Consider the following 13,286-nt stretch of genomic DNA (forward strand, 5'->3'; position numbering starts at 1 on the left):
GATTTAGAAGCAGGTGTGGGATTTGTTTTTATTGATGATGATCTATTTACTTGAACTCAGTTCAAAATATGCAAATGTTATATAAATTTCAAAAAGATTTATCAGTATTATAAAATCTCTAAATATATACTTACAATAAATACAGTTGTCCCTGAGAATTGCGCCACTATTATTTTTAATTAGGTTGTTAAGAGAGGAACAAAGTCGGTTAGCTTAAAAAATAAGTGTACTTTATGTTGCTTACTCTAAATGTGTAATCAAAGAAACAATCGAACACATAAAACGAATATAAATAACTTGCATTGCATAAGTTTAGGATTGTGTATTTATATTATAATTAAAATATTTTCGAGTAATGCAATATGATCAACAAAAAAAAAATAGATAAGAGGCTGCTGTGGAAAACAAGATTTTTGAAAACGTCAAGTGTAGCTTCAATCATTCTAACAACGCTGATGGAGAGAGGTTTTGCCGAAACCTCAACAAACAAGGTCGTATATTATGGTAAACTCAGGGACCATTTTTTTCGTTCCCATTTCGAAAATAAAAATATTTTGTATTGTCCTGAATGTCAAAATTGACAAGTGACAGTTTATAAAGTTGTGTCGTTTTCTTTTCTTTGTTGATTATACTGTATACATACATACAAAATATTATATTTTATTGTTTCATACGCGCATTGCATTGTTGTTTTTTTTAAATACATGTATTTTATCTTTTACCGCTCTTTGACTTCATATATACAGCCTGTCCCAGAACAGACTCCCCATAGAAAACTGGCATGTGCCCACAGCAAAAGAGACTCCAAGATGACTAAAATAAATTTTCCTGTAGCTCACATAAAGTTTTAAATTTCACCAATCCCAGAAGCTCTTCCTCAGGTATTTCTAAAAAATCAGACAGGTTGTTAGACAGCAAAAACAATTACTGATATCCCAACAATCAGCGAAAAGTTTACTTGGAATTTTGACACGTTCTGATGTGGAATCCGGGCAACACAAAATTGAGGTCGTCCGATTTTGATGGTGCTCAACTCTGATTGGTCAAGTTTAGGGTGTCTTTTCTCGATTTTCCCTTGAGATAGGACTTTTTTTCTTTAAAATTCAGATTATCACATTTACCCAAATACTCCCCTTTTTCTCTGGGTAGGCTGTTCTGGGAAACCTGTATAAATAAATCTCCATAATAATTTTCAAAACTGGTTGAATGTGTCTAAAATTTACAATAACTTCAAAATCAAGGAGAGCTTAAACGAAAGATGACAAGTGGCGTAAAACTGTATGAGCTTTCAAATTAAAAATATGATTGAATCTTTAATAAATTCACGTAATTCTTTTAAACTAGTCCTTAAAAAGTGTTTAGTTAGATACAAGAATCGATCAATAGTTGTGTATGTTATTTATTTTTGGGAGGAAGTTTGATGTTCGAGGTAGAAAACAAGTTCTTACAAGATTGGGTCCGAAATAAAATCCTTTCCTTATACCCTTCCATTGAGCGGAGTGTTCCTTATTTTTTATTCAAGTGGTTTTAAATCGGATTACGGGAAAGGTCTGTATTTAGAAACTACCTCCAATATTTATAATATGGAAATTTCGTTACGAGTACATCACCAACAACTGTAAACGTTTGTGTAAACCAATTCGGATACACCGATTTTATTCATTTGATTATTTAAGATGAAACTAAATTTTCAGAAGAGTTTTTCGGACATTATAAAAAGCTTTATGAACGTATTCTTCCGTAATAATTAAAATGATAATTTAACACAAACAAATACACTAACATTTTTCTTAGAATCGTACTCCCAAAAGAACTTAATTAGGTTCAGACCACTGCGCTTTTGTTGAGTATTTATTAAAAACAGACAAAAGCCTTGATAAATACAAAAAAGTGTGTTTATGAATGGGAAGGATTCTTCTAGCAAACGCAGCTCAAAGCATTACATTTCAACTCATTTGATTGACTGACAGTAGTGAAACTATTTTTCTAGACGACATTCACTTTCAATAACAAATTAATGGTTTAAGCATATACACAAATAATAAAGTGACTAGGTAGTGTGCCTTTGTAAGTAAGAATTTAGACTTTATTTTGATCTTTTTGATATCCGTATTTTTTCTACTAAGGCAATTCCGTCTTCCTATAAATTATTAATAGCGATTATTCAGAAAAAGGGAGTTTAAAACTAAAAGTGCTGACCTACTGGTAAAATCATCAAGTCTGAATATTAATTAAATATTACAAATTAAACTTATACACATACAGGTTGTCCCAGAACTGGCGTACATCCCGTTAACTGCAAATGTAAATATTTATTCTGAAATGGATTCTGCAAGAAAAATTGTTTAAATCCTTTTGTTCTTAAGTTACAACGATTTTAATTTAACCAATCATCGTAGACAAATATGAATTCAATCCATGGAATTCAATCCTAGGAAACAAGAGCCCACGGTAGATTTATCTGTAATCTTTCTGTTGTGATTGGCTAACTCAAAATTGCTGTAGTTTAAAAACTACATATAAGGTTAAACAAAAAAATTCCAGTGAAATCTTTCTCAGCAGAAAGAGCGGAGCACGTGGTTAAGGGGATATACGCCAGTTCTGGGACAGCCTGTATAAAATCTAACGTAAAGAATAAATTTTGTAAAATCTTCGCAGAATCTGTAAAAATTTGCTCTACTGACTAAAAACTCTTTTTTTATATATGCACTGGTAAAATATTAAGCTAGTGTGACACGGTACAAAATTTCACAGAAAATTTACCAGGAAATGTTTGAGAAAATTTAGTAGTAAATTTATAAGAAACTGGCAAGTAGTCTGTTTGCAACGTGTTCTAAAATTTTGAGTAAAAATGTCAGAAAATCTGCGCAGAAGCTACAAATTGCATCAGCTGAGCGTTATGACTACACAGTGCTAAAGACCCAATAGAATCGCGCAAATTTTTGCTTATTTTTATTTGGATTTAGAACACGCAGTGGTAAATTTCTGCAAAAATGTACTATGTACTAAATTTTCTGTGAAATTTAGTACCGTGTCACACTAGCTTTAGAAATATGTAATACTAAAGTTTATATACTGCGTGTCACAATTTATCTGAAGATATTTTAATATTTTCGTTATTTTTAGAAGTAAAAATTAGAATTTCTGCAGCAACTTCATGAGTTGCATCTTTTGAAGTACTCAATCCAATTATAAGTTGTAAACCCAACCAACTCCAAGTTCGCGAATAGGACCAATTTTCGACATTTTGCTTTGCGTTGGAGATATCGCAAGATGTTATTATAAAAACTTGTTCAGAATCCAATTTTGGTCCCTTCATACCAGTTTTAACGCAAGATTCGCATTTTAATTTTTTCAAGTGATTTTCTACAGTTAATTGTTTCAGTATCATTCATGTCTTATTTATTAAATACATAATTGTTTCAGTTTTTATTGAATAAAGAATAGTTAATTTGTCATTGTTTTTTTATTTGTTCTTGACAAATTCCTTTTTTTCCACGGAGGTTTATTCAAAACTGAATATATATTGCCTTGAAATTCGAAACATGAGGTCTAAATTGGATTCTGACTGTCTTCATCTTAAGTGTGACATATTGTATACATCATTATGTGTCATAATGTAGTGTTAGTGTATTTTTTTATATTCTAGATAATTTTTTACATCTGAAATTAGCGCACTACAACTACATAAGACAATAAAATTTCTTCTTAATAGTGAGATATATTGTTAGTTTGAATTTGTAATAAAACCATATAACTCTAAAAATACAATTATTATAAATCTTTTTATCAAAATTCAGAAGGCCATACATTTTCATAGTATATTACATTTTCCACTGTGGTATTTATTGTTCACTCTGAAGGGGAAAATTGAAAATATGTACAGTGTGGAACAAAATGATTGTCATCTACGGGGTCATTATAAATGTTTGTAACAACTAGTGGGCGTAGCAGCGCAACTAAAGCATTGCGCACAGCCACCTACGGTGGTACAATCATTTATAATGATCCTGTAGTTAGCTTTGGAATTTTTTCACATGCAAATTTTCGTGCACCGCTCTACTCTTTTTGAAGTGACCTTGAAGTTCTGTCGATAAATGTCATCAATCAAATTGGCAATTATTACAATTTATTGAATTGAATTAACAAATGATTAAAATGTATAAACTTCGTTCAGCGAGAGAGTGGGAGATTTTAATAGTTATTTAATAAACTAGTTTGTTAATGAAGGCGATTAATAATCGAAACTGTTTAAAGCACGAACGAGTGTAGCGAGTGAATGGCTTTAATAGTTGAGATTATTAATCGCCCATTAACAAAAGAGTTGATTACAAAATTTTTTCGTTGATCGCAAACTTTTTTTTTTGGTGACAAATTTTGAAATTAAAGCCAAATCAAAACCAATTTCATCTTTTTCCATAAAGATGACACCTTATAAATACCTTCATCCATTTTTTTTGTCCTCAGGGTAGGCCATTTTTAAATTTTTCAACACTTTCCATTCACTTTTCCACAAAGAATGTCAGAAGACGTCAACTCCATTCACATTCAATTTCACGTAAAAATCACGGTTGCTAAGGAAACCTAGTTACCTTTGAAAAATATGACATGCGAATTATAATCAAAAATGTCGGCTTTTGAAAAAGTGAATTCGTAATTATGCAGTTATGGAGCTATAAAATATAGAAAACCCTGCTGCACTACCTGCTGCAGTGTTAGTAAGTGCAAATAATGCATGTTCGAGGTTGTTTATACATCAAAATAGCATCAAAACGTCAAAATCGCAAAAATCGTTGATTAATGAAAAATAGTGTATTAATGAGGTCCATTAATACAGTATAATTTAGACAAAATAATTCATTAATATTGAAATTAACAAGCGGTCAACGGAAAATTATATTAAATTAACCCAACACTACAAAATGCACTAGAATACATTAATTAGAGCATAATTTCAGGGAACAAATGTTACTGCTTGAAGGATATAGTACAAATTCTACGTCCGCTAGGTAAAGTCCTCGTCGAAAAATAGTCAATTTTGACTTAAATTGTAAATCATTTTACAATAGGAGAAAAAATCCTCTCATAAATAAGGAGGGGTTGTTAGTTTACCTGATGTTTGCCCTTCCTTGAGTCAGTCCTGCACAACAAATGGGAAATTAAATTAGAGTGTACGAGTATAATGGAATTATTTACGGTATTTTCTCTCCTATTGTAAAATGATTTACAATTTAAGTCAAAATTGACTATTTGTCGACGAGGACTTTACTACATTCTCTACGTAGAATTTAGTGCTTTTATGTCAACCAATCTCTTGCTGGACAAACTATACCATGCAAGAAAACACTTTCATTATTGAGGCGTATTTCCGAACTCATCTTCGCAGTAGGTAAATCACATTTTGGATGTATATTTTGAGGTTGGGGTACTGGGGTATTATTGAAGATCATTTTATTCCACACTGTATTAGGTTGTTGCTTTGATTTTTGAATCTGTAGGTTCGTTCTTTTCATCGTGGTGCAATAAACTAAGGTATAATTACTTATTCGTACTCAAATTATATTGTTGCTCTATTGCATGTCTCATGTCCTTCTATTTACGAATTCCGTTAATTTCTCGCTGTGAGCATGAAGATACAGACCAAAATAAAAATCTAATTTATACGTAGTACTTCGAAATATTTATTGCTTAGATAATACAGTTAGTCAGACAAAGTTGATCTATATGTGTTTTTAGTAAAAAGATAAAGCATCTTGTATAACTGTATTGGCTTTTTTCTTCTTTTGATGAATTCAGCCACCCTTTAGTAAAATCCACTTATCGTCCAGTCAATCACCTTGTAACTGGAGTTAATACCGTTAATACATACTTATTTGAAAGGAAACATTATTTCATTATTATTTTTTAAGATGAACGGAATAAAAATTACGTTAAAATTACATGAAATTGGTTAGAGATTAGACATCAGAACAATTTTAAACCCGTATGGAAACAACATGGAAAATTCCGTTCATCAGAAAATTCATTAAGTAAGTACATAGTTAAGAATTGTAAAATTCCACTGAAGATTTTCAGAATATAATCAGCTATAATACAGGGTTATTATAAACGATTGTAGTCAAAGCAGGCCATGCCCATGTTATGGAATTTTTGCCGCTTTCATGTGAACTGACATTTTTTGTCGCTGTCGCTGTCATTTTTTAGGTGAAAAGTGCGGTGATGAGATTTTTTTTTTTAATTAACGATTGGATCCAAAAAGATTGAGTTGTTTTGCAACCAATTCTAGAAATATTGAGTTGTTTGCATCCAATGTAACTCACTTATTCACATGATTTTGATGTTTTTCTATGGAGCGGCAACCATAAATTTTACATTCAGTTTTGACGCCTATTTGGACTACAATCATTTATAATAACACTGTATAACGAATGGTATGATTATAATCGATGATTTCGACAATATCTTACGATATCAATGTGCTTCTTCGATTATTAATCACGAGTCAATATTTCATGACGAAACATGTACATACTCGCATATGAATTTGAATAAATAAAGAACGTTGGTTATGTTTTTTGCTAACTGAATTTTTTTTTATCTACTTAATTATTGCTTCCTCAAACCAGCTAAGTACTATTCCGGCCAAAAAATTTCGTCCACCTTTTTCCTGTCATTTCACAAAAATTGGGTGTAGTTTAACCTTGATTGTCATTATGATTGACGTTTACAAATTAAAATTTGAAATTTATTAGTGTCACCCATAAGAACATATTATCCGTTCACGATTGTTTCAAATTCGGACTGTCTATGAAAATCTGACATTTTAGTTGGCAATATTGTGATTTGGCATAATAAATCTATTTTAGGTTATAATTGAATTACACTGAATCAATTAGGGAATTGACAACAAGACGAATATTTAATAACGAAACGTCATATGACAGGACCTGACGCCAATCTAACAAAAAAATATCGTGGCCTTCTGCGTGTTTAAAACAATGGTGAACGGCATATACACACAATTTGATTGACATATGTCAACATGTGAAGTGAGGTTATTCGTTCCTAAAGGCTGCTTTACAGCATACGTGAGTAGAATGACAGTTGTGAACGGAATTTTTTCTCCGCCATTGTACAGTGGCGAGCACGGAATTTCGCACACATCGGACATTTCACTGACATTTAATTTTATTAAAATGAGATACTGGCGGCAGTTTCGTGACAGTTTAGGTGAAACATCAGTCATGATCACATATAATCATGATTGATTATAATGACAATAAAGCTTAGACTAGATAGTTTTTTTTAATGACATACAAATTGGTGTGCGAAATTCCGTGCTCCCCACTGTACATCTCGCCAAAGATTAGTACAGCTTCTTTCAGTTGATAATTGTCGCTTAACCCCTTACTACCTTATTTCAGCCAATTAAAATCGTTGAAACGAATTATGCCCTCAAGCTACGAAAACAATATTTTGCTAAATATTTTTTTAGGATGATTGGTGATTCTATACAAACTTCAGAGCAAAACATAATTAGTGGTTTTTATAAAAACGAAGTGGTTTATCAAAAATACGACTGAATAACGGTAGCAAAGTCTCATTTACAAACGTCCACACTAGTTTTAACCTGTAACAAATCATTTTAGCATTTAGTTTTAAAACTATTATAAAATAACACTGAAATATGAAGTAGAGTTTTGAAAGCATCACAACACACTGATCAGCGAGTTGGTTTAAAACTTCCTGTATTTTTAGAATATTTCTATCATCTTTCGATGCAGCAATCGTCCATATCTAGGTGGCATAATCAAGCAGCGAGACGCACCTTCATCTGTTCGCACTGTCGAAAAATATGTCAGTGACAAACATAAGATCGTGCGTAGTTGTAGCTCATAGTAGGCAGGTAGTTATATTTTTTAACATAATTCATTATGTATGATGGGTAAAAATCCGTTAATCGTGGATGTTCGTGTGGAATCGTGAGCGGGCGTGCGTTGTTGAATAGCCATCGTGACAAGCGTAGCAGGGCTCAAAGCCCGGGCTTGGCTGTTGGCTGCTTAGTTTCGTTGTAGAGTGTTGTGGTTGTACGTATTGTGTTTTATGTGAACACAACTGACAGACGTCTTGTCAATAATCAAGTACCGTTCCACCTACCGGTATGTGTTAAAAAGTAAACAATCGAGTGATAAATAGCAATTGTGATTTGTGGCTTGTGTTTGTGTTCCAGTGAACCAAGTTTTCGTACATGTGAAATTGTTTAGGTTAGTTTTTTGGGGCTTTATTTATAGTGTCACCTGTTCACTATTTAATTTACGCTCACTTGTGAATTGGTTATTTAAATGTTTCTTAATAGATGTGGATATTTACCGCATCCATGACCTACAGAATTGTTACGTAGTGTAAACAAACCGTTGACATGAATTTATTCGTTAGTATCTTAACACATAACTTTCTTCATTTTATTTCGTCTTTTCCACATTCTGCAACCGAGCACAATCTTTTTTTTTGTTGATGATACAAGGTAACGACCTTCTAACATTTCAATTTGATGCGTTGTTGCAATAAACTGTCGTAAACATGATTATTAAATGATGGGTGGAAGAATTCATAATATATTTTCTGTTTATCGTTCTCAAGTTATTAATTAACTTGTAAATTTTTGTTTTTAAAGAAATGTCATGATCACTTGTAAAAAGATTCGTTCTTCGATTACAAATCGTTGCCGGTTTACAATTGACACAACTCAAATTTGGTAAAAACTACTCGATTTTTTTGAAGAATGATTGTTTTGTCTATGATACTTTTATTTTTGACAATACAATAGGCAATTCAAAAAATTAACCTTCTTTGTTCGATGCCTATTCACGATATTTGTCACAAAATGCTTTTCCTAGATTTTTTTCAGCATTAGTAATTAGTACTCATTTTTTGCAACATGATTTTACTTTTACTAATCTAACAAGTACGCTAATAAATCAATGATCAAGAATAAAAAATTGACTCTTCACTTGTGACGTGCGAATTTTCTGACATGTACTATTTTAAACAGTTTGACATTTTTTATTGTTGGTCACGTTACTTACTTTTGGAATGACTGAATTCGTTGTAACATTTATAATGTTTTTTAACACTCAGAAATCCTTCATTTCACACTTTGCATTTTTACTTATAAATATGATACCTAGGTACTTCGGTTTGTTTGTCATCTTTTCTTTTCGTTTTCTCACAGTATTGGTTCCAACTCTTGCCTCTTATGTGCATATATGTATATATGATTGCATAGTAGAACAAAAAATCAAGGTCATTTCCGGTTTTACCACAGGCGTCTGTTTGGGTACCTGAATAAATAATTTTGTTCATTATAGCCTTTTGTGAATTTCAGATTGTAGGGTAATTATAATGTGAAGGGGGATTTCAGTGTTTAGCTGGTTGCAACTAAAGTGGTGTGTATCACGCAATTCCGCGAAAGCTGCGTAATCTGGATTTCATTATTTTTTTACAATTTTGATGAATCAGGGGGATGACAATAATACCTAACTTTATTAAATTGCAATAAAGAGCACATCAATATTTTATAGGCGTACTGGGAGAAAAATAGTCTCATTTAACAGCGGCGTAGCTTGAAGCAGGATGTTCATGTTTGACTTTATATGACAATTATTTGATTTTCTGTCGACCTGGCAGGATGATGAACATCTTTCGAGTGTTCAGCTTCTAAGCAATATTTTCCGAGGGTTACAATACTGGATTTTCTTTATGTCGTCTGTTTAAATTGAAACTGACAAGTTCACAAGTAATTAATAATCTATTGAAAAGTTTTGTGAAGACGTTTGTAATTTTGCTTTATCTTGAGTTGGATCGACTGATTTGCGATCTCCTTTCCACGAGTGTACAATAAATTTCAGTTTACAGGAACCACGTCTGGGGTAGAAATCTTTATTTTATTGCTCCTACATTATTTTTAAAAGTTTACAGCAACCTTTTACACTGGACCTGAGCCATATTGAGCGTTCTGTATCAGTATCACAGAAAGTATTTTGGGTATATAGATAGCATTGATTATATTGTAGTGTTTGTTTAAAGCTAAACATTAATTACACATAACGCCAAAGGAAACAAAAAGTTTATAAAAAAATAAAAATTCAATTCCGGTAGTTTTTTGAAAGAAACGTAACTGCATTAGCCAAAAAAGTGGCACTTGTTATTGCCTTAATAAAGTATTACGGTAACTGGGTCTAATTAAACTGGGATAACGAACACCAACATCGGCCATATGAAGAAAAATTGATCTAACGAGTTAAATGGAATATGTATCTACGTATTTAATTTAAACATTAAAAAAGAATCAAGTAAACAAATTTGAGGGAAGTCTCATTTATGGGAAATACAAAATATTAAGGTTGATTTAATTTTGTTACAATAATTTCATAATACAGAATAGAGATCAACAAAAATATTAACAAATTTTGTGCCTTTATAGCTGACAGGTTTAGTTGTTATCGGGATGATGTGATAAGTGAATTAATATACCGAGTGATTTTTTAAATTTCACATCTATAGTCGGATACGACTATTATAATAAATATAATGTGGTCATGGTTGGCTAGATGTGAAATAAAAAAAAATCTCCCGATATAAGAACAGTGTTGAAAATACAAGCATTTTATTGATTAATTGTAAATTACAACGTTATTTTACGTTGCAAGATGGAACGAACAGATTTATAAAGTAGGTAATTTACAAAAATTAATCTCTTGACGTATTGCGCAAGAGTACTGTTAAAAATAATAAAAAACTGAGAATCTAAGAAATCTTGAATTGAGTTACCTAGTAAAACTAGTACTACTAGTAATCAACATTTAAATTCGCACATTAAAATATCTACCTGCTGCCAATAAAAATGCAAAAATTAAAACAGGTTGAGAATTTCGGTTTGAATCTGCTTCCATTAGAATACGAATATGATTGGCGACTCCTGGAAAATTTAATTTCGATAAATTCACACTTGCCTCAATGCAAAGGCGATGTCTATGATGCTCAGGCGTGTAATAAATGTAACAAATAACGACAACAATTACTTAATTTCGGGAGCTATTCTAGTTTAAAAAATAGTATATAATACATATCATTAAGAGTTGAAGTGAGTCTTTTTGTGGCTAGCCTAGAGATTGAAGGCCGAAACGCAGTTGAGGCCGACAACTGGGCGAGGCACAAAAAGACGTTCTACTCTGAATGATATATGTATACTATTTCATCTTCAAGCGGATCACAAAAAAAAAATCGACCATTAACTCACTTATTTATTTTTCTGTTCCTGCAGTTACAATCTTCAAATTTGAAGGCACTTAGTAATTTCTACTTCCCTTGTAATTGGTACTTGAAATTTAGATAATATGAATAAAGTCTACAATGCTATTCAATGTACTTTCTGCAAATTTCCACATAAAACTTTCCCAACATGGTGAACGATCACGATTTGTAATTTTTTGTATCCTGAACTTTTTCTACGATAGCAGAGCCTAAATTTTCGATGTCTCTTATTGTCAAATTGGTGAATTCATCGCATCACAAGTTCCGGTCAGACATAAGTGACATAACTCTACGGACATAACCTACAATAAATTATAATTCTTCGTCTTGGGAACTCAGAAATTTTACCTTTGTAGCCAGATCATCGTGATTCATTAGCATTATTATACATACACAATTTAATCATATACTTTTCGCGACTTTTTTGGGACTAGATCCTACATGGGTAGTTTGCCGCGATCTGCGTCAATTTTCGGGGAGTAAAATTCATATCGGCACCGGACTTCAGTTATTTGCTAAACATAACAAAAATGATCAAAACGTGAATAGCAAACGATTACAACTTACATCTGTTTACTTTTAAACAGTGAACGGTTATCTTGCGTTATTTTTTAATTTTGACATCAGGCTGTGGCCACGCCCACAACGACACAACGGGCGGCTCGTCTTTAGTCACAATCGAATCGATTAAATATTGGATAATAATTTCGTTATTTCGTGTAATTGATAAATAAATCGTCACAAACATTTCAAATAACCTTACATTTGACCCACTTGAGCCGCCTGTGGGACACTTCTACTCCTAGGACTTGAAGTACTTCTACTCCGCTCAGGAAAAAAATGAAACTTTAACCATCTCTATGAAGATAACAAAGGCGCGATTTTCGACCGCTTGAAGATAAAATCCGTTTATTTAATAACTTAAAGTTATGTCGCGTTTTCGTGGAACCAATGTAAAGGCCATAAGTACCTTGGCAACTAAAGATAACATCAACGGATTAACAAAAGTATTATTTAATTGGGATCTGGGGGGAGATGGTTGTAAGGAAGTGACGGTCCGTGAAATTAAAGAAAACTGGTTACGATGCAAACTTTGTTCCTGCGAGAACTGCACAGAATTCGATGACACTTGTCACCTTCCTGGTTGTAAGCAAAGATAGCTTGAAATGAATCTTAATTATAAAGGAAAAGGAAGAAGCTCGATCAAAATAACTATGGCCTTCTATCCTTGAATTCTTTGATAATTTCCATCCGACACTTTGGGAAAGATTACCAAGTATGTACCTACTATTTTTTGTTGTTGTCTATTTGAAAAATGGATTTGTTTTTTAAAATCTTATTTGAAATATAACAAAACAATAATGAAGGTTTTTATTAATTGGGACACCTGTATATTACTACACTATTGTGGAACTTTAGAATAAGAATAAACGATAAGGACTAAATTCAATTATATGTTATGTCACATTAAAGACATAATTGAATCTACTTAATGTACCTACTTCAAATAGAAATGTAATTTGAGATAAGAGATTTATCTACAACTACAAGCTCTAATGAACGAATAGGATATATTGAAAGGTTTCGTTACCAATACACTTTTATTTCTAAAGCTCTAAACTCTAATTAAGGGAAACTAATTAACTGATCTGGTCTGTTGTAGTTTTCCGTATTCTTGGGAAATTATTTTGAGCACATGTAAAAATGAACTTAAATTAACTTTTTTTTTATGAGAAAGTACTTTAGGTGAAAAATATGATATCTAAACAATGAGAAATAAAAAAAAAAATAGTAGCACCATAATTTACGGAGCTATTCTAATTAAAAAACAGTTTATCTGATAACTTCCAGGAAAGGACACATGTCATGCTTTGACTTTTTTCTAGTTCTTACACTTGATTTATTATATCGTCACGGAAACAATACGATGAAACCTTGATTTTTGTATAATCTTGAGTAGGCAATGCTCGAGT

The 13,286-nt window shown here is 32.0% G+C and overlaps 1 protein-coding gene across 9 annotated transcripts in view; it reads left to right on the top strand.

The window, feature by feature from the left end:
* LOC138122304 (uncharacterized) overlaps window positions 1-13,286 on the top strand; it is a 194,396-nt gene that overhangs the window by 32,949 nt on the left and 148,161 nt on the right. For 2 of the 9 annotated variants that reach the window (XM_069036503.1, XM_069036509.1), the window contains exon 1: window positions 7,961-8,264. The exons of 5 other annotated variants lie outside the window; for them this stretch is intronic. The gene's annotated coding sequence lies outside the window, so the exon portion shown is untranslated. Of the gene's footprint in view, window positions 1-7,959; window positions 8,265-13,286 lie in introns of those variants that run through there. 2 more of the 9 variants (XM_069036506.1, XM_069036504.1) reach the window with 2 other exon arrangements.

The sequence above is a fragment of the Tenebrio molitor genome, chromosome 1, assembly GCF_963966145.1.
Source record: "Tenebrio molitor chromosome 1, icTenMoli1.1, whole genome shotgun sequence".
Classification (NCBI taxonomy): Eukaryota; Metazoa; Arthropoda; class Insecta; order Coleoptera; family Tenebrionidae; genus Tenebrio; species Tenebrio molitor.